Source organism: Muntiacus reevesi, chromosome 2, assembly GCF_963930625.1.
Source record: "Muntiacus reevesi chromosome 2, mMunRee1.1, whole genome shotgun sequence".
In the NCBI taxonomy this organism is placed as follows: Eukaryota; Metazoa; Chordata; class Mammalia; order Artiodactyla; family Cervidae; genus Muntiacus; species Muntiacus reevesi.
Genome location: NC_089250.1, coordinates 28,491,457 through 28,515,003, shown reverse-complemented (window position 1 = coordinate 28,515,003; position 23,547 = coordinate 28,491,457).

Here is a 23,547-nt window from a genome sequence, read left to right as displayed (position 1 = left end):
GCTCCCACTGGGCTGCCTGCCTGTGTCCTTCAACCTTGACGACAGGTTCTGGAAGACAACCTGGCAGCCCTCTCACAGTCCATTAAGGCAGCAGATGCAAACAGACTCAGAAGCCAACTGCTGAAATCAGGTTAATTTCAGCCCTGTCCTGGGGCTGCCCACTCACAGCCAATGCCAACTCAACCCAGAACTCTCAAGGTTAGGTCATGGTAAAGCTCTCACTAATGGACATTTCTCAGTAGGATCTGTGCTAAATAAATGCAGAACTGGGCGGCTGGATGGCTTCTGTTTCGAATAGAAATTGCCAGCCTATCATTAGGAGATGGGAGGATGGTTGAGCATAGAAATAGGAGACAAAGATGCAGAAGCAGAGTCGGGTGAATAGGGAAATATCTGGCACTTGATCTATGTTCATTTCCTAGAAGATGAGATTGTTTCAGGAACACTGGACTTAATTGGGTTATGTGATTGAAATGTTTATGAAACAATAAGGTTTATTTGTATCTTCCCATTGCAACAGTAGTGTGGACCCATGTGGAGAAGCAGAAAGAAAGAGAGGAGTAGTTCAAGGATCATTTGTTTTTATCTTTCTCAGCACTCTGTTTGGCTTACTTGTTGACTCAAGTTTGTACTTACACTGAGAAAAATCTGCTTCTAGGTTTTTCTTTTGTGATTCACAGTCAAAATGATTTGAACTTAAATTTGGGGAAGAGGAAAGAATCTGAAGGTTGCCATCTTTTTTATAAAAGCTTTTTGTTTTATATTGGAGTAAAGCCAGTTGAGAATGTTGTGATAGTTTCATGTAGACAGTACTCAGTCATACATATATATGTATCCATTCTCCCCAAATTCCCCTCCCATCCTGGCTGCCACACTGAACTTTGAGCAGAGTAGTAGCATAGCAACTTTGTGCTATGTAGTAGATGCTTGTTGGTTATCCATTTTAAATATAGCAGTGTGTACATATCCATCCCAAGCTCCCTAACCATCCCTTCTTCCCATTCTCACCCTTGACAACCATAAGTTTGTTCTCTAAGTCTGTGAGTCTGTTTCTGTTTCATAAATAGTTTATTTATATCATTTTAGATTCCACATATAAAATATCTTATATGATATTTCTCCTTCTCTGTTTGACATACTTCATTCTATATGACAATTTGTAGGTCCATCCATGTTGCTGCAAATGGCATTATTTCTTTCTTTTTAATGACTGAGTAATATTTCATTGTACAAATGTACCATATTTGTTTATCCGTTTCTGTCAATGGACATTTATGTTGCTTCCATGTCTTGGTTATTGTAAACAGTGCTGCTATGAACACTGGGGTGCATGTATCCTTTTGGGCCATGTTCTTCTCTGGAGTGGAATTGGTAACTCTATTTATAGTTTTTAAGGAACCTTCGTACTATTGGAACAGTGTTTATAGTTTTTAAGGAACTGAAGTGACTGTACCATTTTATATTCCCACCAATAGTATAGGAGGGTTCCTGAAGGTTGTCATCTTTGTGATAACAGTTACACTGCCTCTTAGGGAAAACACCTTTCTATTAGTCTGAAAGGGAAAATAATGTGCTTTTTCTCTCTCACCATTACATTTCTGGTGGCTGTGTTTCTCTGATGGGCTGGTCCTCTATTCACTCTCTGTTGTTTTCCTTGGTGCTGCCCCAACTTCCCTCCTTTCTCTGCCCTAGCACCCAGTTCAACAAGCTCCACAAATGGCCATGTGTGCCTTTTCTAGGCTGGGCACCTGGCTGAGCCCTGGGGTATAGGAGATAAGTATGTCTGATCCTTGTTCATAAAGGGTCCATAGTTCTAGTGGTATAGGACTTGCCTGCCCCTTGGGGAAAAGTCAGGGCAAAATGAGTGGAGGAGAAAACGCTCTTTTCTCTGCAGTTCTTACCTACAAAATATCCTAGGCTCATTTGGGTTCATGGCTGATAAATGAAGGTGACCAGAAGCTTGCTTAACTGGGTATTTTCCAGAGTGATGGTTTAAGTAGCAGTGCTGCCTGTAGTTAAGTGCCTGGGTATTGGAATTAGACAGGACTGGCTTGGAATTCTGACTTTGCCACGAACCACTGTGTGACCTTGAAAAATATACCTAACCTCTCTGAGCATCAACTTGTGCATATGCTAAAATGAGATAATAATAATGAGTTCATAGGGCTATTGAACGACATAAGAAGTGCAAAGTGGGTAGCACATACTAGGGGCTTAATAAATGGTAACTGCTTTTATTTTATAGCTGTTTATGTTTGTGGATGAATTCTGAGCCTCTGTGAAGGGTCAGACTGTATATAGGGTGCAGTTGACACATGAGCCATGGGTTCCTGGGAATTCAGGTGGGTCTGAGGAGATGGGGGGCAATGATGACCTCTTAGCTTTGGCAGCAGTTGAGTCCTCTCCTGTGGAAAGGAAATGGCCCATTTAACCAGCTGCATAACCAAACTGCTACCATCAGAGTCTTTTTAAAATGGAGCTTTGTAAATGTGTGCCATGCAGCCTACGGTAATGAGATTCATGTTTCTTCAGTGGTAATCTTCCACCAGACAGCATTTTAAATCTTTTCCTATTTGGTGCACAGAACTGAGTCCAGGATATATATATTTCCAAGTGTCATTTTTAATTTAATGCATGATTGAACGTATTACCACTGGCACAGCTAAATAGTTAAACTAGAATCTATCAATTTGTCCTGAACTGTTGACACGCAGGGTAATGCTACAGTTAAATTAAATTTAAATATAAGAATGAGAGGCAGCTTGGTTTCCTGGCAGCCCTGGGGGCTGCTTTCTCAGTGAGGCCTGGCTGCAGGAGGAAAAGGACATTTTAAACTATGAGGTGTATCGCTCCCCTCCCCTCCGTATAGCTCGGGAAATGTGCTGATTCTCTTGTGTTTCTGGTTGTTTTCCTGGACTGTGTGGTGGAGCAGACCAGGTGTCCAGAGTCTGGCAGGAAGACACTGTGCAAATGTAAAAGCAAATCACAGTTAATAGGAAAAACCTGGTTTGCAAATCATAACAGTTCAGAATGGGAACAGATTTGGGAGACCCCAGAATATCACAGTCAAGGAGACCAGCCAGAGGGTCTATCCAGCTCAGAGGGTCTGGGAAACCTGCCCAAGGACGTCTGAGTTGAGAACTGGGCCCTCAACTGAGAGTAAATGTTTTCTTCTCTGCATCTGAATAGGCTTAATGCAAATACATGGCCAGGTATGCCCCACTGCTCATTTCTGTGATAACCTGGGCAAGTGAGTGAGCCCCTTGGAGCTCAGTATGCTTGTCTGTAAGATGGGGGTAGACTCACTAGCTGTCTCATCGGGTTGTCAAGACCACTAAGCGAGTTCTAGGTGTGGAATGATTACAATAGCGACCCATACTTGAGAAAGGCCCTGTAGATAGAAACTAGTCTTGCAGCTGTTGTACCAGTAAATATTACTCCTCTTTGTGACCCCATGGACTATAGCCCACCAGGCTCCTCTGTCCATGGGATTCTCTAGGCAAGAACACTGGGGTGGGTAACCATTCCCTTCTCCAGAGGATCTTCCTGACCTAGGGCTCAAACTCAGGTCTCCCGCAATGCAGGCAGATGCTTTCTTGTCTGAGTGACCAGGGAAGCCCACTCAACACATAGCTAAAGCTTTATTCAGAAATTCCCCTTGGATTATTGTAAAATAAGTGATATCCAGGTACAAGGGGCTGCTTCTGGTTTCCCATGTAGCTCAGAACACAATGGCTGCTCAAATGCAGTGATACCCAGAATACACCCACAAATATGGTCTGTTTAAAAATTCTTGAAATCAACTCAGCGTATTTCATTATTGATAAACAGAGCAACCTCTATGTACATGCCTCACATAGAGAAAGGAAGTTTCAGTCACATGCTTTCATAAAAATGACCTAGAAATTTAATAGAGTCCCTGTAGGATGCTTTAAGTCCAAGTTCCTTCTGGACTATTCTGCAGGAAAGTCCAGTATTCAGACTGTGTAGGGAATGGTGCTCAGTTTCCTTGTTTCTGCGTTGTTTGGATTTGCATCATTCATTACTTTTGAAGCCCAAATGTAATGGGTGGAAGAAAAAGAAAAGTAAGGTCCATCTATCCATCTACAGTAGTGACATCAGATGCAGCTGGCTGGCCAGCCCTGCCAGCTCTGCTCGGCCTGCTGCTCAGAGCAAGGGAGGCAGCTGGCTGGCCCCTGGTAAGGCTTTGTCAGCTGTGCAGCTGTGAGCCCTGGCTCATTGCTACTTGAGCTTGGTGGTAGACTGCCAGCTGCTGAATCGCCGGTGATTATGCTGAGATGCCCAGCAGATGAGGCACATTTAAGTCATGCTGCTGTGGTCAGTAGCAGCCATTGTTATCATTGTCCTACTGATGGAGATTTAAGCATTCAGGTGATTTCTTAATTCCTTTGGTCCCTGACCTTTAAGATGATGATCAGATTTTTATGAGCTCTTAGACGCTTTTTTCAAAATTACTCATGATTTCGCCAAACCTGTGTTGTTGATGCCAGCAGTTCTGGGACAGAGCTTGCCATGATTAGAATTCAAGATACTTTTGAAACTGACTTTCATTTCTTGTTCTTCTTAGATGATGCCAGAACTTGGAGTGTTCTGTATCTTTGAGGGAACTTCAAAACTGAGATACATACTAAAACTCTTGAGTTGGGTTGCTGGGGGATAGGGATACTGGACAAGTTGATAAGCAGGTGGGAGGGGTACAGTGTGTCCTGAAGTGTGATATCAAGGTCACCAGGATAACCATTTATGGCCACCAGGTCAATGAGTTCTGAAATTTTTTTTTTTTTTTTTTTTTTAATATTATTTTATTAGTTGGAGGCCAATCACTTTACAACATTTCAGTGGGTTTTGTCATACATTGACATGAATCAGCCATATAGTTACATGTATTCCCCATCCCGATCTGAAATTTGAGACTAGCCAAGAATCATTCTTTTGACTTCAGCCTGTCCTTTTATTGAAGAGCAAGTGCTCCCGGGAAAGGCTAGCCAATTCATCTGTTTTCAGACATGTCTACTTGAACATACATGTGTCTATTGGATCATTTGCTGAGATTAGCTTTTGTTGGAAGGCTGCAGGAGGGAGAAAGAGGGCACTGGATGTCTGAATGGGGTGAGGAATCAGGAGAGGATCATGGGTAAGAGATGATAGACAGAGCGAGGCTACCTTCATGTATTTTCCTAGGCTTGGCACCATGAAGAACGGAGTGATGGGATATCTGGACATCTTGGATGACAGCGACAGTGAGAAAAAAGGTATGATTAGAATTATGCTCCCCTAGAGAGAGACAGAGTGATCCAGCCAATAGCTTAAAATACAGCAGAGTGTTAATTAGGGTCCAGGCCTTTGTCTTATAATAATTTTTTTCTGGATGTAAAATATAGCCTGATACTTTAAAATATACTTTTCCTCTCCTGCTCCCACCCAACACAGCACTCATAGGTCATCGCTGGCGGCTTAGTCTCTTTCCTCGGCTCTCCAGATGCCATTCTGGAAGTAGGACAAGGGCTTTCCTGCAAAGTCATGGTACAAGAGCTGACAAGTCGAAAGTACAATGTTACACTTATATTTAAAATAACAGGTATGGACTGTCCTACAGCCAGTGGATTGTAAATATTATTGGGTTTCCTTTATCCCCTAAATTAAAATTAACCTGTGAAAATTAAAAATGGCAAACCTAAAATTACATTATTACAGGGAGAAATAAGATTATTATGGTTTTGATGGGGTCAAACCATGAAATAGAATAAACTTTATTGGTGAAACTGACTCAAGAATTCAGAGTGCAGGAAATTAATTCCATGTCTCAGAGAGATAAGAAAGATTAAGTTAAGCAGGCTCATATTTAGTGATTCATAAAATACAATGAAAAAAAGGGAGGGGGACTTCCTGGTGGTCCAGTGGTTAAGCTCCACGCTTCTACTACCGGGGGTGTGAATTTGATCCCTGGTCAGGGAACTTAGATCCTGCATTCCATGCAGCTCAGGAAAAAAAAATTTAAAAATGGAACAAATATCGTGAAATATAGAAAAATGGTACTGATGAACCTATTTGAACATTGACATCTTAGGATCCTATCAGTGAACTAAAATGGACAGGAATGGGTGAATTCAATTCAGATGACCATTATATTTACTCCTGTGGGCAAGAATCCCTTAGTAGCCCTCATGGAGTAGCCCTCATAATCAACAAAAGAGTCTGAAATGCAGTACTTGGGTGCAATCTCAAAAGCAACAGAATGATCTCGGTTCATTTCCAAGTCAAACCATTCAATATCACAGTAATCTATGGCTCAACCACTGATGCCAAAGAAGCTGAAGTTGACCAGTTCTATGAAGACCTAAAACACCTTCTAGAACTAACACCAAAAAACAATGTCCTTTCCATCATAGGGGATTGAAATGCAAAAGTAGGAAGGAAAGAGATAACCAAAATAACAGGCAAGTTTGATCTTGGAGTACAAAATGAAGCAGGGCAAAGGCTAACAGAGTTTTGTCAAGAGAACATGCTGGTCACAGCAAACACCCTTTCCCAACAACCCAAAAGGTGATTCTACACATAGACATCACCAGATGGTCAATACTGAAATTAGATTGATTATGTTCTTCGAAGCTGAAGATGAAGGCACTCTATACAATCAGCAAAAACAAGACCTGGAGCTGACTGTGGCTCAGATCATGAGCTCCTTATTGCAAAATTCAGGCCTAAATTGAAGAAAATAGGAAAAACCACTAGGTCATTCTGGTATGACCTAAATCAAATCCCTTATGATTATACAGTGGAGGTGACAAATAGATTCAAGGGATAGATAGATCTGGTAGGCAGAGTGCCTCAAGAACTATGGACAGAGGTTTGTAACACTGTACAGGAGACAGTGACCAAAACCATCCAAAAGAAAAAGAAATGCAAGGGAAAGTGCTTGTCTGAGGAGCTTTAGGGATAGCTGAGGAAAGAAGAAAAGTGAAAGATAAAGGAGAAAGGGAAAGGTATACCCAACTGAATGCAGAACGTCAGAGAATAGCAAGGAGAGACAAGAAGGCCTTCTTAAATGAACAATGCAGTATATATATATATATATATATATATGTATGTATGTATGTATACAGTAGAATGGGAAAGACCAAGGATCTCTTTAAGAGAATTGGAGATATCAAGGGAAAATTTCATGCAAGGATGGGCACAATAAAGGACAGAAATGATAAGGACCAAACAGAAGCAGAAGAGATTAAGAAGAGGTGGCAAGAATACTCTGTATCCATACCTGGATAACCATGATGGTGTGGTTACTAACCTAGAGTCAGACATCCTGGAATGTGAAGTCAAGTGGGTCTTAGGAAACATTTCCATGAACAAAGCTAGTAGAGGTGATGGAATTCCAGCTGAGCTATTTCAAATCCTAAAAGATGATGCTATCAAAGTGCAGCACTCAATATGTCAGCAAATTTGGAAAATTCAGCAGTGGCCACAGGACCAGAAAAGGTTAGTTTTTGTTCTAGTCCCAAAGAAGGGCAATGCCAAAGGTTCAAGCTACTGTGCAATTGCAGTCACTTCATATTCCAGTAAGGTTATGCTCAAAATCCTTCAAGCTAGGCTTCAACAGTACATGAACTGAGAACATCCAGATGGACACGCTAGATTTAGAAAAGGCAGAGAAACAAGAGATCAAATTGTCAACATTTGTTGGATCACAGAGAAAGTTAAGGAATTCCAGAAAAACATCTACTTCTGCTTCATTGATTACACCAAAACCTTTGACTGTGTGGATCACAAAGAAATGTGGAACATTCTTAAAGAGATGGGAGTACCAGACCACCTTACCTGCATCCTGAGAAATCTGTATACAGGGCAAGAAGCAACAGCTAGAACCAGACTTGGAACAATGGACTGCTTCAAAACTGGGAAAGGAGTACATCAAGGCTGTATACTGTCACCCTGCTTATTTAGCTTACATGCAGAGTGCATGCATGCTAAGTTGCTTCAGTCACATCTGACTCTTTGTGACTATATGGACCATAGCCCACCAGGCTCCTCTGTGCATGTGATTCTCCAGGTAAGAACCCACTGGAATGGGTTGCTGTCCCCTCCTCCAGGGCATCTTCCAGCCCCAGGGATTGAACCTGCATCGCTTAAGTCTCATGCGTTGGCAGGCAGGCTGTTTACCACTAGCACCATCTGGAAAGCCTCTACATGAAGAGTACATCATGTGAAATGCCAAGGTTGGATGAATCACAAACTGGAATCAAGATTGCAGGGAGAAATATCACCCTCAGATATGCTGATGATACCACTCTTAACAGCAGAGAGTGAAGAGGAACCAAAAAACCTCTTGATGAGGGTAGAAGAGGAGAGTGAAAAAGCTGACTTAAAACTCAACATTCAAAAAAATAAGATCGTGACATCTGGTCCCATCACTTCATGGCAAATAGAAGGGGAAAAAAGATCTGGCCTCTAATTTAGAGGTTATTTATTTTTGGACAATTATCACTCAAGATTGGAACCTGTAATCATTAGCCTGGGTTAACCTCAGTGTTTCTTTAAAAGTAGTTATTGAAGAAAACTATGTTTCTTCCCTTAAACTTATAAACCCTGTTACAGGAAATTGAATTTACTCCCTAATAACTAAACTCTGTATGATTTTACTGGCTATAGTAATATAAACCAGGTTAAATTTCTCTTTTCAGAAAAATTTTTCATAATCCAGAATTTCCTCCTTGAGTTAGCTATACAAGTAAAATAAGGTTTTGTTTATGTCCAAAACCACAAATTCTCATAATTTCACAACTCACCCCCCTCTCCAAGATAGGAGAGAGCTCTAGTCTTTCTTGGGGGTCTCTCCTCCAAGAAATAGGATAATAGAAGAACCCTGGAGAGTTTATAAGGGCTAAAATGGGACCTGTCAAGCCTTGTTCTTAAACCTGCATGAGAATCCTATGCCTCCAGGATGCTTTCAGCCCTCAGAACCCAAGACACTGATACCTGGTCCTGAGACTGTCCCTGAGGAAATGTGGGAGATTGAGAAAATTCAAATATTCCCTCTTAAATCAAACACAAGATGGTTCCATTGTCCATCTGTGTCCAGTGAGGACTCTGATTGATTTTACCTAAATTCAAGTAGAAAGTCAAGGTTATGTAATAAATATAGGGCTCTCACAATAATCACCTAACATGCTGAGGGCAATAATGTTCTAGATTTTTAGTATCAGAATAGCTTGGCAAATAGTGTGTATATACATTGGGGTGGAGTGAAGATTTCTTTCAGGATTCCTGTGTCCTTAGAATTCTATGTCACTTACACATTCTGAATTCTTGAATAATACCCATTAGGCTTCTTAAACCTACAGGTGAAGTTTGCTTAAGTTAATACCTTAATTCTCCTGAGGTATTCAGTTCTGCAAAACAATTATATCAAGACATTTTTTTTGCTTGTTTTGAGCTGCTGAGGATATGCTAGACTGGAGAAATGTGCATTTGACAACCACTAAAGTTGAGTTTTTGGCTCATTATCTTCAACTGAGGGCTTCCCAGGTGGTGCTAGTGGTAAGGAACCTGCCTGCCAATGCAGAAGATGGAAGAGACGCAGATTCGTTCCCTGGGTTGGGAAGATCCCCTGGAGGAGGGCATGGCAACCTGCTCCAGGATTCTTGCTTGGAGAATCCCTATGGACAGAGGAACCTGGTGGGTCCATAGGGTTGCAAAGAGTTGAATATGAGTGAAGTGACTTAGCACAGCACTCGCACGCCCTTGGATGGGGCTTGGGACTTTTTTAAGGTCAATGTCTCCATCCAGTCCAACCAAGTTCTGTTACATGTTTTGGATCTCATGGTATGTGGCCGAGGGTGTGTATCATATTGCTTTACCTAAGTGCTCTCCTATTTGGAAGAATCTCATTATCGCTCATCTGTCACGAAATGTTGTTGATAAATTGATCCTATCAGTTACTCATTGGGTCCTTTATTTAATAAATAATGCCTACACTATTCTTGACCATTAGTCCAGAATTAGTCAGCATGCACTTTTTATGATCTAGGGATAAAACAGGAAAATAGACATGCTTTCAACTATCACAGAGCTCAATCTAGCAGGAAAAACAGACATTAAGCATGTAATTATGACTATTAAATGCATGATTACAGGTATGAGAAATGCTGTAAAGGAATTCTGGGTGCTATGGGAAGGTTTAACAGGCAGACCTCAAAGTTGGGGAAGTCAAGGAAGATTTTTTTGAGGAAGGTGAAGCTGAAATAGGATGGAAGCATTTACATATGACTGTGTGGCAGGGATGCAATTTTTACTGGGTTTTAGGATGTGCCTGAGTCTCAGTTACTGTGCTCTAGTGGCCACCTGAGTTGGCCGTAAAGCTGTTTCACTTGTCTCTGCATTTCTGGGGTCAGTGATTCAATGGACCATGCGTGAAACTATGAGACTGTGCCCAGACCAGGAGCTAGAGGGAACCTTAAAGATTTCCTTCAATGATGAGTCATGTTCATTATGGATTTTAATCCCTTGAGTATCCTGAGTTTCTGGATAGTCAATGAAGAAATTAAGAGCCTTTCTTTCTACTCTAGTACTAATGATTAGGGTGATTTAGGTTTCTACTCGCATCAGTTTCAAGGGGAAAGTTATATAATGTGGGTCTCACTAATAATGGCTTCTGGTCAGGGGCTCCCTCCGTGAACACAGCCCTACATCCTTCCCAGCTCAGCCAAAGGTTCTTGGGGTCTTCTCCATCTAATACTACTTCAGAGTGACTCTGAGAATCCTTTTCTGGATGTCCCAGAATGATCCTCCTGTTTTGCTCACTACACGGCTTCTCCACTGTGCTGATACTTTCTCTAGAGTGCCAGGTGGTGCCTCTGAATAATTTGACATTAACCTGAGTCTAGGTTCTCTTGTTTTGTTGAAACAAGGTGGCCATGTGCTCTGGGTTACCAAGAGCATGCATGCTTGTAGTTTTCTTTCCCTTGAGTCAAGGTGAGGGTTCCAATTTACCACAGTCAACCCACTGCTTCTCTGGAAATTGTACAATGCCCCTGGGAGAAAGGGCTTCTCAGGTGGCACTAATGGTAAAGAATCTGTCTGCTAATGCAGGAGACATAAGCAACACAGGTTCCATCCCTGGGTGGGGAAGATCCCCTGGAGGAGGGCATGGCAACCCACTCCAGTATTCTTGCTTGGAGGACCCCACAGACAGACGAGCCTAGCAGGCTACAGTCTGTGGGGTCGTATAGAGTTGGACACGACTGAAGCAACTTAACATGCAGGTACGCACGCCTGGGAGAAAAAGAGAGAACCAAGAAGCAATATAAATGATCACACCCAATGCCGCCCACGTTTGGTTTCCTTTCCACTCCTGCAACCCCTAACATACTTCTTGAGTGGCAGTGTGGACTGTTGAGCCCCTACCACACTTCCTGGGTGGCAGTGTGGACTGTTTAGCTTGGAGAAAGAGATTTTGACCCAAATGGAAGGACCTCATGTCTCTGAACTCAGTGCAGATAGTTTGGGGGAGGAGAAGCCCTATCTTATGACACACAAGTTTAAATTTTCCAAAGCTCTGTGTGGGAGTGGCTGTTATAAATCCTGTTATCTGTTGATGGGATTTGAGCCTGAAACGCCCACATGCTGCTTTGAAATTTTCCTCCATCTGTTCATTTCTGCAGAGCTTATTTATTTATTTAGGACAAGAGAATTGGCCTAGTAATGTCCCCAGCTGAAGAATTGGGATGGTAGATCTGAGGAGAAAATAGATAACTGTTTGCTGGGGGGTTCCTGATGTGTGTCTACCTAGGTCCCCTTCCTCTGGTATCTTCAGATTAGAAGGTTCTGGTGATTCAGAAGATTCGATTCATGGTTGATTAGCAGTAGAAGTTAGCAGCAGTGACTGGTCTACTCTCAGCGTGGGGAGTCCAACAGAGTAACAGTGGGGGTGTCCACAGAGGCCACTAGAAACTAAAGTGAGTGGCTTTCAGATCACGACATTGTGATAGGCAAGGACTGTTCACGAGGCTGTGGAAAATAAGATCAAATAAATATTTAGGGACTCAGCTTGGACTTGACCCAACTTGTACCTACTTCAGTAAGGAATTTGATCCTTAATTTGCCTTCGGGAAACTTCCCATAATTTTTTTTTTTTCCTAATTCAACCTCTAGAGTTTTCTTCTTATGTCCTTCTTGGTTATGAGTCAAGTACATCCCAAGGCTTCCTTTCCCAGAATCACTTCCTTCCCCTTTGATGACAGGTGGGGTTTTGGCCCCAATTCCCACTCAGGTTTTTTGACCCATGTCTGTTGCGGACAAAATGTTATGAACAAAAGCTCTCAGAGCCCTGACCCTTCCTTTCACCTCTCTGCTGTCCTTGGCCACAATCCTTCTGCAGACCCAGAAAAAATTGGAGCACTATCTTGCAGTTATTTCATAATCATGAAGCACTTCTTGGATGTTTATGCCTTTAGCAGATATTCACTGAGTGTCCCGTATGAACAAAATACAGAACTGAAAATGTACATAAAGTTTTTGTTCTCAAGGACCTGATGGCTGAGCGAAAGAGACCTATGTAGAACAAGAAACTATACATACACTCATAATTTTCCATTGTGTAAAGTGTTGTGAAGAGTGAAAGGGAAGTAATCAAAACTGGGGACCTGAATGGGCTGAGGGCTTCCCAGCGGAGGTGACTTTCTTCCTGAAGTCATGGCTTCTCTTATTTGCATTTCCCCCCACTATTTGCACTATGTTTAGATTCTACTTCTGTTAAGGGTGTGGTTGAGAATTAAAGCAACTCTTGTTCTATTAAAAATGAATTTGCTTGGGTAATTCTTTTCATCCCTGTTACCTCTGGTGCTTGATTACTGAGACCAGGAAAATACAAGACATCCAGGGATAAATTATTTTGTAACATCATGTTTACAGAGTGTGAGCAACTCACTTGGAAACTTTAGGCATTAGTCTTACTTGTGATGTGATGAAGTCCCTGGGGAGGGAATAGACTAGGTAGAAAGCTAAAAGGAAGACTTAGCTGACAGTTAAGACACCAAGCAGCCAGAAGAGGTAACCCTCCCTGCCGTTCGTTTTGGTAATCCCAGCTGCTGTATGGGCCGGGGGTTTATGTAAAACAGAATGTGTGACAATGGCTGGGTTGGGGATTTACCACAAAAATATTTGAGACCTGCTCCTTGGAAACCCCAGCCCTAGATGAATGTTTTCCCAAGACTCCACAAAAAGTCATAGATAGGCGATGAGGGTCCCCATATCAACCACTTGGGATGAGCCCAAAAATCTGCATTTCTGCCGCGTTCCCAGGTGATGCTGCTGTTGCTGATCCTGCAAGCCAACTCCATAATCGCTCTCCTGGTTTCTCTCCCTGGTCCTGCTCCTCAGATTCCTCATTTCTCATATGGACACTGGTTTTTACCCACATTTCTCATCGTTGTTTCTCTTTTCTGTAATTCTACCAGCCCTAACACCAGCTCAGCTCACACTTTGGTCATTTTTGAAATGAGTGAAACAAACAAACAAAAATATATTCTCTTTGCCTTTCCAGTAACACATCTAAGGCTTAGGGGAGCACACAGGACTACCCCATATCCAGAAAATAGATCCTTTTTTTTCTTTGTCTTTCATTGTCTCCCTTAAGATTGTTTCAGCCTTGTAGCTTTTTCATTGCTGCACCTGCTTTCTTTCTTACAAATACTTTCAACCTAAAGCAAATTGGTTATGAAACGAAATTGCACATCTACATGGGAAAACGTTTATAGTGAATTTTCTTTCCAGTTTACTGAACCAATTTTGGGTTTATTTGGCAGTGAGTTTGGAGATCTCAGAAGAGGATGTAGAATCAGTGATTTATGCATTGTAATTTGGATGGTGTAGCAGGATTACAGTTCTGATGATGTCACACATCAAGGCAATGTGTTAATGTTTGCATTTCTAGTAACATTTTAAAAAGTAAAAAGAAATGGGTTAAGTTGATTTTAATAGTATATTTTATTTCTTATCTAAAATATTATCATTTCTCACATAATCAATATAGAAATTGTGGGCTTTTCTAGTGGTTCAGAGGTAGCCAATGCAGGAGGCACAACTTTGGTCCCTGAGTTAGGAAGATCCCCTGGAGAAGGAAATGGCAACCCACTCCAGTATTCTTGCCTGTGGAATCCCATGGACAGAGAAGCCTGGTGGGTTACAGTCCATGGAGCCACAAAAGAGTCAGAACACAACTTTGCTACTAAATAACAAGAACAACAACAACAACAACAACATTGTTTTGTACTAAGCCTTTGAAACCCAATGTGCATTTCATATTTATAGCCTATTTAAATCTAGACATTTCAAGCACTCCATCACCATGTGTGGTTAGTGGTTTCTAAATCATTGTTTTCCATTTCCTCTTTGACTGCCTGGATTTAAATACAATTGGCTCTCGGTATCCCAGGGTTTTGAATCAGCAGATTCAACCAACCGAAGATCAAATCTGCAGATGTGAAACCCCTGAACACAGAGGGCAGACTGTACACATTGTTTTATATGAGACATGAGCATCCCTGGAGTTAGGTATCCGTGGGGATCCTGGAACCAATCCAAATCAGATGCCAAGGGGTGACTGCAGTGTCATTTAAAAATTAAGGCCTTTCAATATTGATGTCTCTGACATCTGTGTTAGAGTGAGACTAGTGTTTTATAAGCATAAATGGGACATCCAAAATATATATCAATATAACGGGTCAAAGATGAGTTTTTTCTCTTTCACATAAAATCCAAAGTGAATATTCCTGATCAGCAGGTGGCTCTTTTCCAGGCAGTGATTCAGGAACCCTGCTCCCTTCTGTTGTGGCTCCTCAGTTTTCAATATGTAACTTTCACAGTCGCCATACTCTTCTGTATCATGCTTTTTTCAGCTGGGGGTAGCTGGCCTGTGAGTGATGCATATTATGTTTGTGCATCATTGCTTGATATGTCTTACTGTGAGGAAGTAAGACATAGCTGTGTGCTCAGGAGAAAAGGGGAACAGATTCAGATTGGTGACCATCTAGCTAGTTTTCACCATAATTTCAAAGGATCTAAAGGGTTTATCTCTGCAAAGAAGAGAGGGAAGAATATTCTTGGCAGGGGAAAAGATACATGCAAGGCTCTGAGGCAAGAAAGAGCTTGACATGTTTGAGGAGCTGAAACAAGAATAGGGTGGCTGAAATACTTACTGGGGAAGCGTAGTAATGTTTTCTAAACTCTTTAGACTCTTAGGTTAATTTCTCTGTCAGTAATAGTCTGGCCTATTTTTATGTATGTCCAGAAGAGAAATAATAAAATAAATACTATGATCACACACACACACACACACACACACACACACACACACAAAGAATAGGGTGGTTGAAGCATGGTAAGCAGGAATGGAGCAACTGAGAGAGTGGTGAAGAAATGGGTGGGTGTCCAAGTAAGAAAGCAGTCTGGGATTGTTAATTTTTTGTTGTCATAAAATACAGGTAACATCAAACTTACCAATTTAACCATTTGTAACTATATCATTCATGCATTTAATACATTCACATTGTTGTGCAACCATAACCACTCTCCATTTCAAGAATATTTTTTGTCATCCGAAACTGAAATTCTGTACCCAATTCCCCCTCCCTCTAGCCTTTAGGAACCACTAGTTTACTTTCTGTCTCTGTGAATTTGACACAGTTTTAGGAACTTCTTATAAGAGCATTCATATAGTATTTGTCCTTTTGTGTCTGGCTTATTGCTCCTAGCATAATATCTTCAAGGTTCATCCATGTTGTAGCACATATCAGACTTTTATTCCTTTTTTAAAGGCTGAATGATATTCCCTTGCACACATATAACACATCCTGTTTATCCATTCATCTTCCATCAGTCGGCCTTTGGGTTGTTCCACCTTTCAGCTATTGTGAATAATGCTGCTTTGAACGCCAGTGTACACATATCTGTCTGAGTCCCTGCTTTCAATTTTTTGGGCTATATACCAGGACAAATTGCTAGATCATATCATAGTTCTATATTTAATCTTTTGAGGAACCACCATAATGTTTTCCTCCATGGCTGCACCATTTCGCATTCCCACCAGCAAGGTGCGAAGGGTCCATTTTCTCTACATTCTCCCCAGCACTTATAATTTTGTTTTTCTTTTAAAAATAATAACCATAGTAATGGGTATGAATGGTACCCATAGTAATGTTATCTCACTGTGGTTTCAATTTGCATCTCTCTAATGTTTAGTGATGTTGAGCCTCTTTTCATGTGCTTATTGGCCATTTTTGTCAGTCTTATTTGGAGAAATGTCTGTTCAAATTTTAGGCCTTTTTTGAATTGGTTTGTTTAGTTTTTAATTGTTGTTGAGGGAGTTAGGATTTTATTCTCAGTGCAATGGAAAGGCATCGTGGTACTCAAGCAAGAAAGTGATGTTTTAGGGAGAACCTATGCCTTTCTCAAGGGATTGTGTGAAATTCTCCAGCAACACAGGCTGCTGGGTCCAGAAGCAGTGTGGGTGGATATGGATGACATCACTAACCACAAGAGCCTCTGTTCACTATGAGCTAAAAATGTCACATAATTAGGGCAGAAGGCTTAGGTTCTGTTTTTCCTCCCACAAACTTCAGCAACGTCCTATATTGCTATGCTGTTCCCATAGTGTCCCATATTTTCATATACTGAGACTGAGATGGGGTGGGGGTGGGGCAAAGCTCTGAGTTTGTGAAAATGATTCCCTCTCCAGGGCCCATGTAGTCTTGTGAATTTTTAAAAATTGACTTATCTTAGTTGATTTTAAATGTTTCAGATGTACTTTTTCAGATTATTTTTCACTACAGATTATTGCAAGATATTTAAATTTATTTATTTTTGGCTGCGTTGGATTCTTCGTTGCTGTATGCAGGCTTTCTTTAGTTGTGGTGAGTTGGGGCTACTCTCTAGGTACAGGGCTCAGGCTTCTCATTGCAGTGGCTTCTCTTGTCCTGGAGCACAGGGATCCTCAGTGGCTGCAGCTCATGGGCTCTGTAGTTGTGGCACATGGGCTTGGTTGCTCTGCAGCATGTGGGATCTTCCTGTAGCAGGAATCAAATCCATGTCCCCTGCATTGGCAGGCTGATTCTTAACCAGTGGACCACCAGGGAAGTCCTATTGCAAGGTATTGAATATAGTTCCTGTGCTACACAGTAGGTCCTTGTTGTTTATCTATTTTACATATAGTAGTGTGTTTGTGTTAATCCCAAAGTCCTAGTTTATCCCCCCTGCCCCTTGCTTCCACCCAGGCCTGTGATTCTTAAAGGGCCTGATGAGGGAACTCAATTAGTTCAGGCACTGATCTTGGTTGTTGTGATTACAGTGAAGAAACCTGTTCTTGAAAAACTGGTGATATTATCAATTCATTTCATACCAGCCCAACGGAAACAACAGAGTCTGAGTAAGAGATCAGTGACCAGGAAGCGATAGGGCTTCTGTAGTCCTGAGAGCTAGTTCCCCTCATTTGGTTTTGTACATCCCATTATGTTCAAGTCAGAATTCGATATTAGACTTAACAGAGCACTTGACAATTTTATCAGTTTATCAGAGTAGGACACGAGCATCTGAGCACGCATGCATGCCCTGTGCTATACAGTAGGTTCTCATTAGTTATCTATTTTATTTGTAGAGATGTGGATGGATATGTTCTTGTTTACCCACTAAGGCAGTGGTTCTCAAACCTGAGTGTGTTAAAATTCTCTGGTGGTGCTGGTTCAGTCACTAAATTATGTCCGACTCTTGCGACCCCTTGAACTATGGCCTGCCAGGTTCTTCTGTCCATGGGACTTCCCAGGCAAGAACACTGGAGTGGGTTAACATTTCCTCTTCCAGAGAATCTTCCTGACCCTGGTACTGAACCTGTGTCTCCTGCATTGCAGGCAGATGCTTTACCACTAAGGGCCTGTTTAAACACATAGTGCTGGGCCCAGTCTCCCCAAACTTCTGACTCAGTAGGACTAGGGTGGGCAAGAATGTACATTCCCAAATGCCCAGGGGTTGCTGCTGCTGCCGGTTTGGGCCTCCCTGTTGAACCCTCACCTGAAGACACTAAGCCTAGCCCTGTGGAGTCAGAAAGCAAGCTGATTTAGCGTTCTTCAATTAGCAGTGACTCAGCTACTGTTCATCGTGGCCTGGTGATTGGCAGTCACATCCTCTGGGGAGATTTCCTTCTGCAGTGCAGTGTGCAAGGTGTTCGTGTGGGGGGTAGGGGTGATGAACACAGACATGCCAGACCATGACCCTGGGAATTCTTCAAAGCCCACTGCTTTTCTGTGCAGACATTGTAAGTAGAAAGCCCCAGGCCCTGATATGGCTGGGAGAAAGTTACCTACTCTTTCTCTCCTGTTTGTTTCATGTGATGAAAAGGGAAAATGCTATTGTCTCTATTGCTCAGCAGTACACAGGCATTAATTAACACCCATGAAAATCTTTGATCTCATTCAGACAGCTCATTAAAAATATATTAATTGAACATCCACCTTATGAAACCTTTGTTCTACATACTGGAGATAGAGCAGTGAACACAAATCAGTCCCTGATCAAGTTAAAACTTTTTTTCCTAGTGGCAGAGATATGAAATAAACAAATGGAAAGGTAAATATGTGCTATGTTGGATGGCAATAGATACTGTGGGGGAAAGAGGGTAGAGTATGGGAGACAAGATGTGGTGAGAATGGAAAGATTTGCCCTTTGTGTGTTTGTGTGTGTGTGTGTGAGCACATGTACATGCGTAGTGGTCAGGGAGGTGTCTCTGAGAAGATGGCACTTGGGCATAGACTCTGAGGAAGTGAGGGAGTGAGCCATGTGAAAATCTGGAGGAACAGTGTGTTAGGCAGAGGAAACAGCATGTGCAAAGGTCCTGGGATAAGAGTACTTGACATTTCAGGGAAGAGCCAAGAAGCTAGTGTGACTAGTGAGGAACCAGATTAAAGACGAGAGGGTGAGAGAGAAAGTCAGAGAAATAACCAGGACCAGCTTGCATAGGACCTTGTAAACTATTCTAAAGAGATGAAGTGGGCATCACTGGAGGGTTTGGGGCAGAGAAGGGGTACAGTGGGATTTACATATTAAAAGGTTTTTCTTAGCTGCCAGTGGCACTGTAAGGGAGTTATGGGGGCCAGGCAGGAAGGAAGACCAGTTAGGATGCAGATTCAATAACCAAGATGAGTCATAATGGTTGATGGGATCAGGATGCAAAAGGGGTGATCTTGAAGGAAGAGCCAACAGGATTTACTCATTTAGACTAGGGGGAGGGGGAGAGAGAGGGGATACAGGATGGCTCCAGGTTCTTTGAGTCCAGCAACTGGAATAACAGAATTGCCAGTAATTAACTGAGCCCGGGGAAACGTGCATAAGAAGCAGGCCCGTGGTCTAGCTGAGCACACAGGAGAGAGGAAAGCAATATAAGATGTAAAGGGAAATCACCCAGATCCTACAGCCTCAGCAGAGGTTTTATTTTTATTTTATTTACTTTTATTGTTTGTAATTCTTTCCATTTTCCATCCCTATTCATTTGTAGTTTACACAGAGGTGTAGGTAACATTACTGAGTAGTTAAAATATGACAGTTAACTGTAATAAGCATTTCTCATATCACACTGAATCCTTGAAAACTGCCCAGAATAAAGACCACAAAAGCTTAGACAGGTTGAGCAACACCTAGCTAGTAAACAGAATTCAATTTCACTCAGAACTAGAGTTTCACCCAGAACTAGAGTTTCACCCACGACTGTTTGACTTCAAAAATCCAAGTTATTCCCTATTGCACTACATTTCTTTATTATGTATGTATATAAAACCCAGAGAACCCCAAGTGTTACAGCTTTTAGAGTCATTGTCTCCTTTCTCTGGTTCTGATGGAGTTTTTCCCCTTCCACAAGATTCCTGCATCCTTTTCAGGAATCACTTTTCCTGGAATGTCTGAAATAATGTTTAGACCTCCAGGGCTAAACGTGTAATCCACCATGAGGTTTATTGACTTGTGACAGTGGGGGAGAGCGCTCCAGGGAAACCAGAGTATCTCATCACACAGAGGAGGTGATGAGGTTGTCAGGACTGGGGGAGACGGTGGGATTTACCTCAGATTCAACTAAACCAATGTCATGGTTTCAAAGCAAAGTAGGGCTGTGTGTAAAGGAATTAGCATCCTCCTGGGCTAAGGGAGCATACTCAGATTTTTTTTGGAAATGACAGGGTTAAGAGAAACATGGGTGGTTTATCCAAAATCCCTTATCTGAGGCTCTGCACCTGGGTTGGAAATTCAGGCTACTTCGTCTGTGTCCAGGATGACTGGGCTCTCTCAGCTAAGAGCGGGATATTCCATTCTTATGAAAATGATTTTGGACAGGAAAGTTTCTGGAAATTTATAATTTTAGAGAACACAGTTTCTCAGGTCTATGTCTTTTTTAAAATATTTTTAGAAATAAAGTCTTTAATTTACAAACATTTTACATTTACAGAAAGATTATAAAAGAGATTTGTCATAATCTGCCTACTTATTTGCCCCTATTATTACCATTTAACTTTATTATGATACGTTTGTTACAATTAATGAACAAATATTGATTTTTAAAAAAATTTTAAATTGGAGGATAATTGCTTTACAATGTTGTATTAGTTTCTGGTGTACAACAAAGTGAGTCAGCCATGTATATACATATATCCCCTCCTTCTTGTACCTCCCTCTCACTGCCCCATCCCACCTCTCTTGGTCATCACTGAACCTGTGCTATCCAGCAGGTTCCCACTAGCCATCTATTTTATACACGATAATATATGTATGTCAGTGCTACTCTCAGTTCGTCCCACCCTCTGCTTTCCCCACTGTATCTCTATTCCTGCCCTGCAAATAGGCTCATCCGTACCATTTTTCTAGATTCCATATATATGTGTGTGTGTTAATATATGATATTTGTTTTTCTCTTTCTGACTTACTTCACTCTGTATAACAGGCTCTAGGCTCATCTATCTCAGTAACACTGACTCAAATTCATTCAGGGCTATGTCTTTTTGCTTATTAACAAAAGTGCTCAGAAGGAAGCTGGCTTCTCTGCTCTGTGCCCTTATTCCTGGGGCTCCTGTTTTTCTTGCAACCCAGGCTTCCTCTGCCACGGTCCTATGTCTCTCCAATCCATAAGTTCCACTCACATCAGCTGCTGTTACTTGTCTGTGCATTTGGGGTCATGGTGTGGGATTACAGTACCATGAAGGTGACGCTGTGATGTTTCACTGCCAAGATGACAGTCTCAACAATCGTTTCCTACCTCAAGGAAATTGTCCACTAGCAAGCCCTGCTTACTGCCCTTTTCTTAGACTTCTCTGCCCTCCTTGGTTTTCTGAGTCTCCAAGTTTTCCTCTTTTCTCCTGTTTTGGGGCCTCCACCATTCTGAAAATTATGGGGGAGTCATTAACATCCCCAAAGCCGCACTCTTTGAAGAGGGATGTCTTTGATCCCCCTTTTCAAATGCACAGGACCTCACATAAGAGAGTGAATGTAAACAGAAGTGAGTGAAGGGGTTCCATTTGCCTTTAGGAAGGACATCTGGATGCATGCGGATGAAGTACCAGAGGCAGGGAAGCCAGTGAGGAGGCAATGTGGACAGTGCATCCCCTGAGAGAGCCTGAACTGAGGAGGATTGAGGGAAGCAGAAAATCACATCCCCAGAAAGGCTGGAGGATGGCTGCAAGTGACTGCAAGGGAACCTCAGGTGAAGTGGCCAGGGCCTCCCTGAGAACAGGAGCTGAGGGGAGGGAGAGACTCAACGTCTGTAAAGATAGGAGCAAATGCCTGACCCTAGGGGGCTACTAGGAGACACTCTCTACTGCCCAGGTCATGGCTGGTCCAGGCAGATGAGCGAGACCGTTTTAGGGTTGTTTTCTGGGGGCTGTGCATCTGACCTGGTAGGTGGACCGGATGGATTATTTTACCCCCACTTCACATTTTCACTTCGTCAGCAAAGTGGACATGCCCGTCAGGGTGTACCTGATGCTGTCCATTAGACTGCCTCGGGCCATGAGGGCTGTTCAGTGGTGTGTAAGTGATAACTGTAATAGCTCTATTACAATGCACACTCAAGAGTAAACCATCCCATTAATCTTCACTGCATGAGGAAAAAAGCATCATTTGATGAGATACTAGAAGAATTTGCTGGAAGAAATGCCCACAACATAGTGTGAGGATGAAGAACAAAAGAAGCTCTGTTTTTTTTCTTTTTAAGGTGACATCACTGATTCCAACAGATACTAATTGAAGACTTACTATGTGCCAGGAACTGTTCTAGGCACTACATAGAGCAGTGAATGAAGAAAGCAAGACCCCTTCTTATGGAGCTGATATTTGGTGAGGGAGACAGGCAAATAACAAGTAACAAATAAGAGACAATTGAATTGTGGTTAGTGCAGTGAAGACAGAGGATTCATGTTCCTGAACTCAGGTTTGGCTACTTGTCATTCAGGAATCCAATACTGAGAGACAAGTGTTGGGTAAAAGGAAAGACAGCTTTATTGAGGAGGCTCACAACCCTGGGGAGAAGGTGGGCTCATGTCCCAAAGAGCTAACTCCCCCTTATCAATCAGGGAGCCAGAGTTTTGTTGTTGTTCAGTTGCTCACTCATGTCCGACTGACTCTTTGTGACCCTGTGGACTGCAGCACGCCAGGCTTCCCTGTCCTTCACTATCTCCCAGAGTTTGCTTAAACTCATGTCCATTGAGTTGATGATGCCATCTAACCATCTTGTCCTCTGTCGCCCCCTTCTCTTCTTGTCCTCAATCTTCCAGCAGTAGGGTCTTTTCCAATGAGTTTTTAAAGGAGAGTTTCAGGGGTGCATATGTGGGGGAGGGGGTTGTGTGCCGAGCAGCACAGTGAGCTCTGACAGTCACCTTGAAATTGATTGTGCGGCAGTATGACTAGCACCATCTTGATTGTTTTAAGTACACTTAATCTTCAGTTCCAAGGTCAGTTTGTTTCCGTTTCCTTGAGGCCAGCTCTTGGAATTGTGTAAGACGGAGCACTTTATGTCCCATCTACAGTCTGCTCTTCACGCTGTTAACGTCTCCCACCTGGTGAGGGTTTCAGTATCTGCAAAACAGCTCAAAGGACATGGCTCAGAATTTATCTGTAGCCTTGAGGAGAAACTAAAGGTCCTTGACTATGTTTAATGGCTGTTATTGTTTTGTCTTATTTGACTGTCTTCCTTTGTTTCTGCATTTTCTCATTTCTCTGATTAAATTTGTTCTTTGACTGAAGTTTTCCTATAGCAGACAGGTGGAAAGCATAGTGGTTGAGGCCAGGGTGGGGAATCTGCCCTGGAAAGGCCCCATAGGATGCTGGTCTATAACATTAACAGGGCAACATGATGGAGTATATTAGGATGGTCAGGGCAGGCCTTTCTGATAAGGTGATGGTGAGGCTTATTCATCTGGCTCAAACCATGAAAGTCTCCACTGATGGCAGGTTGAAAGCCCCAGTGATCTAGGCTTCAGGCAACTTTGATTAGGAATACCATCAGAACTC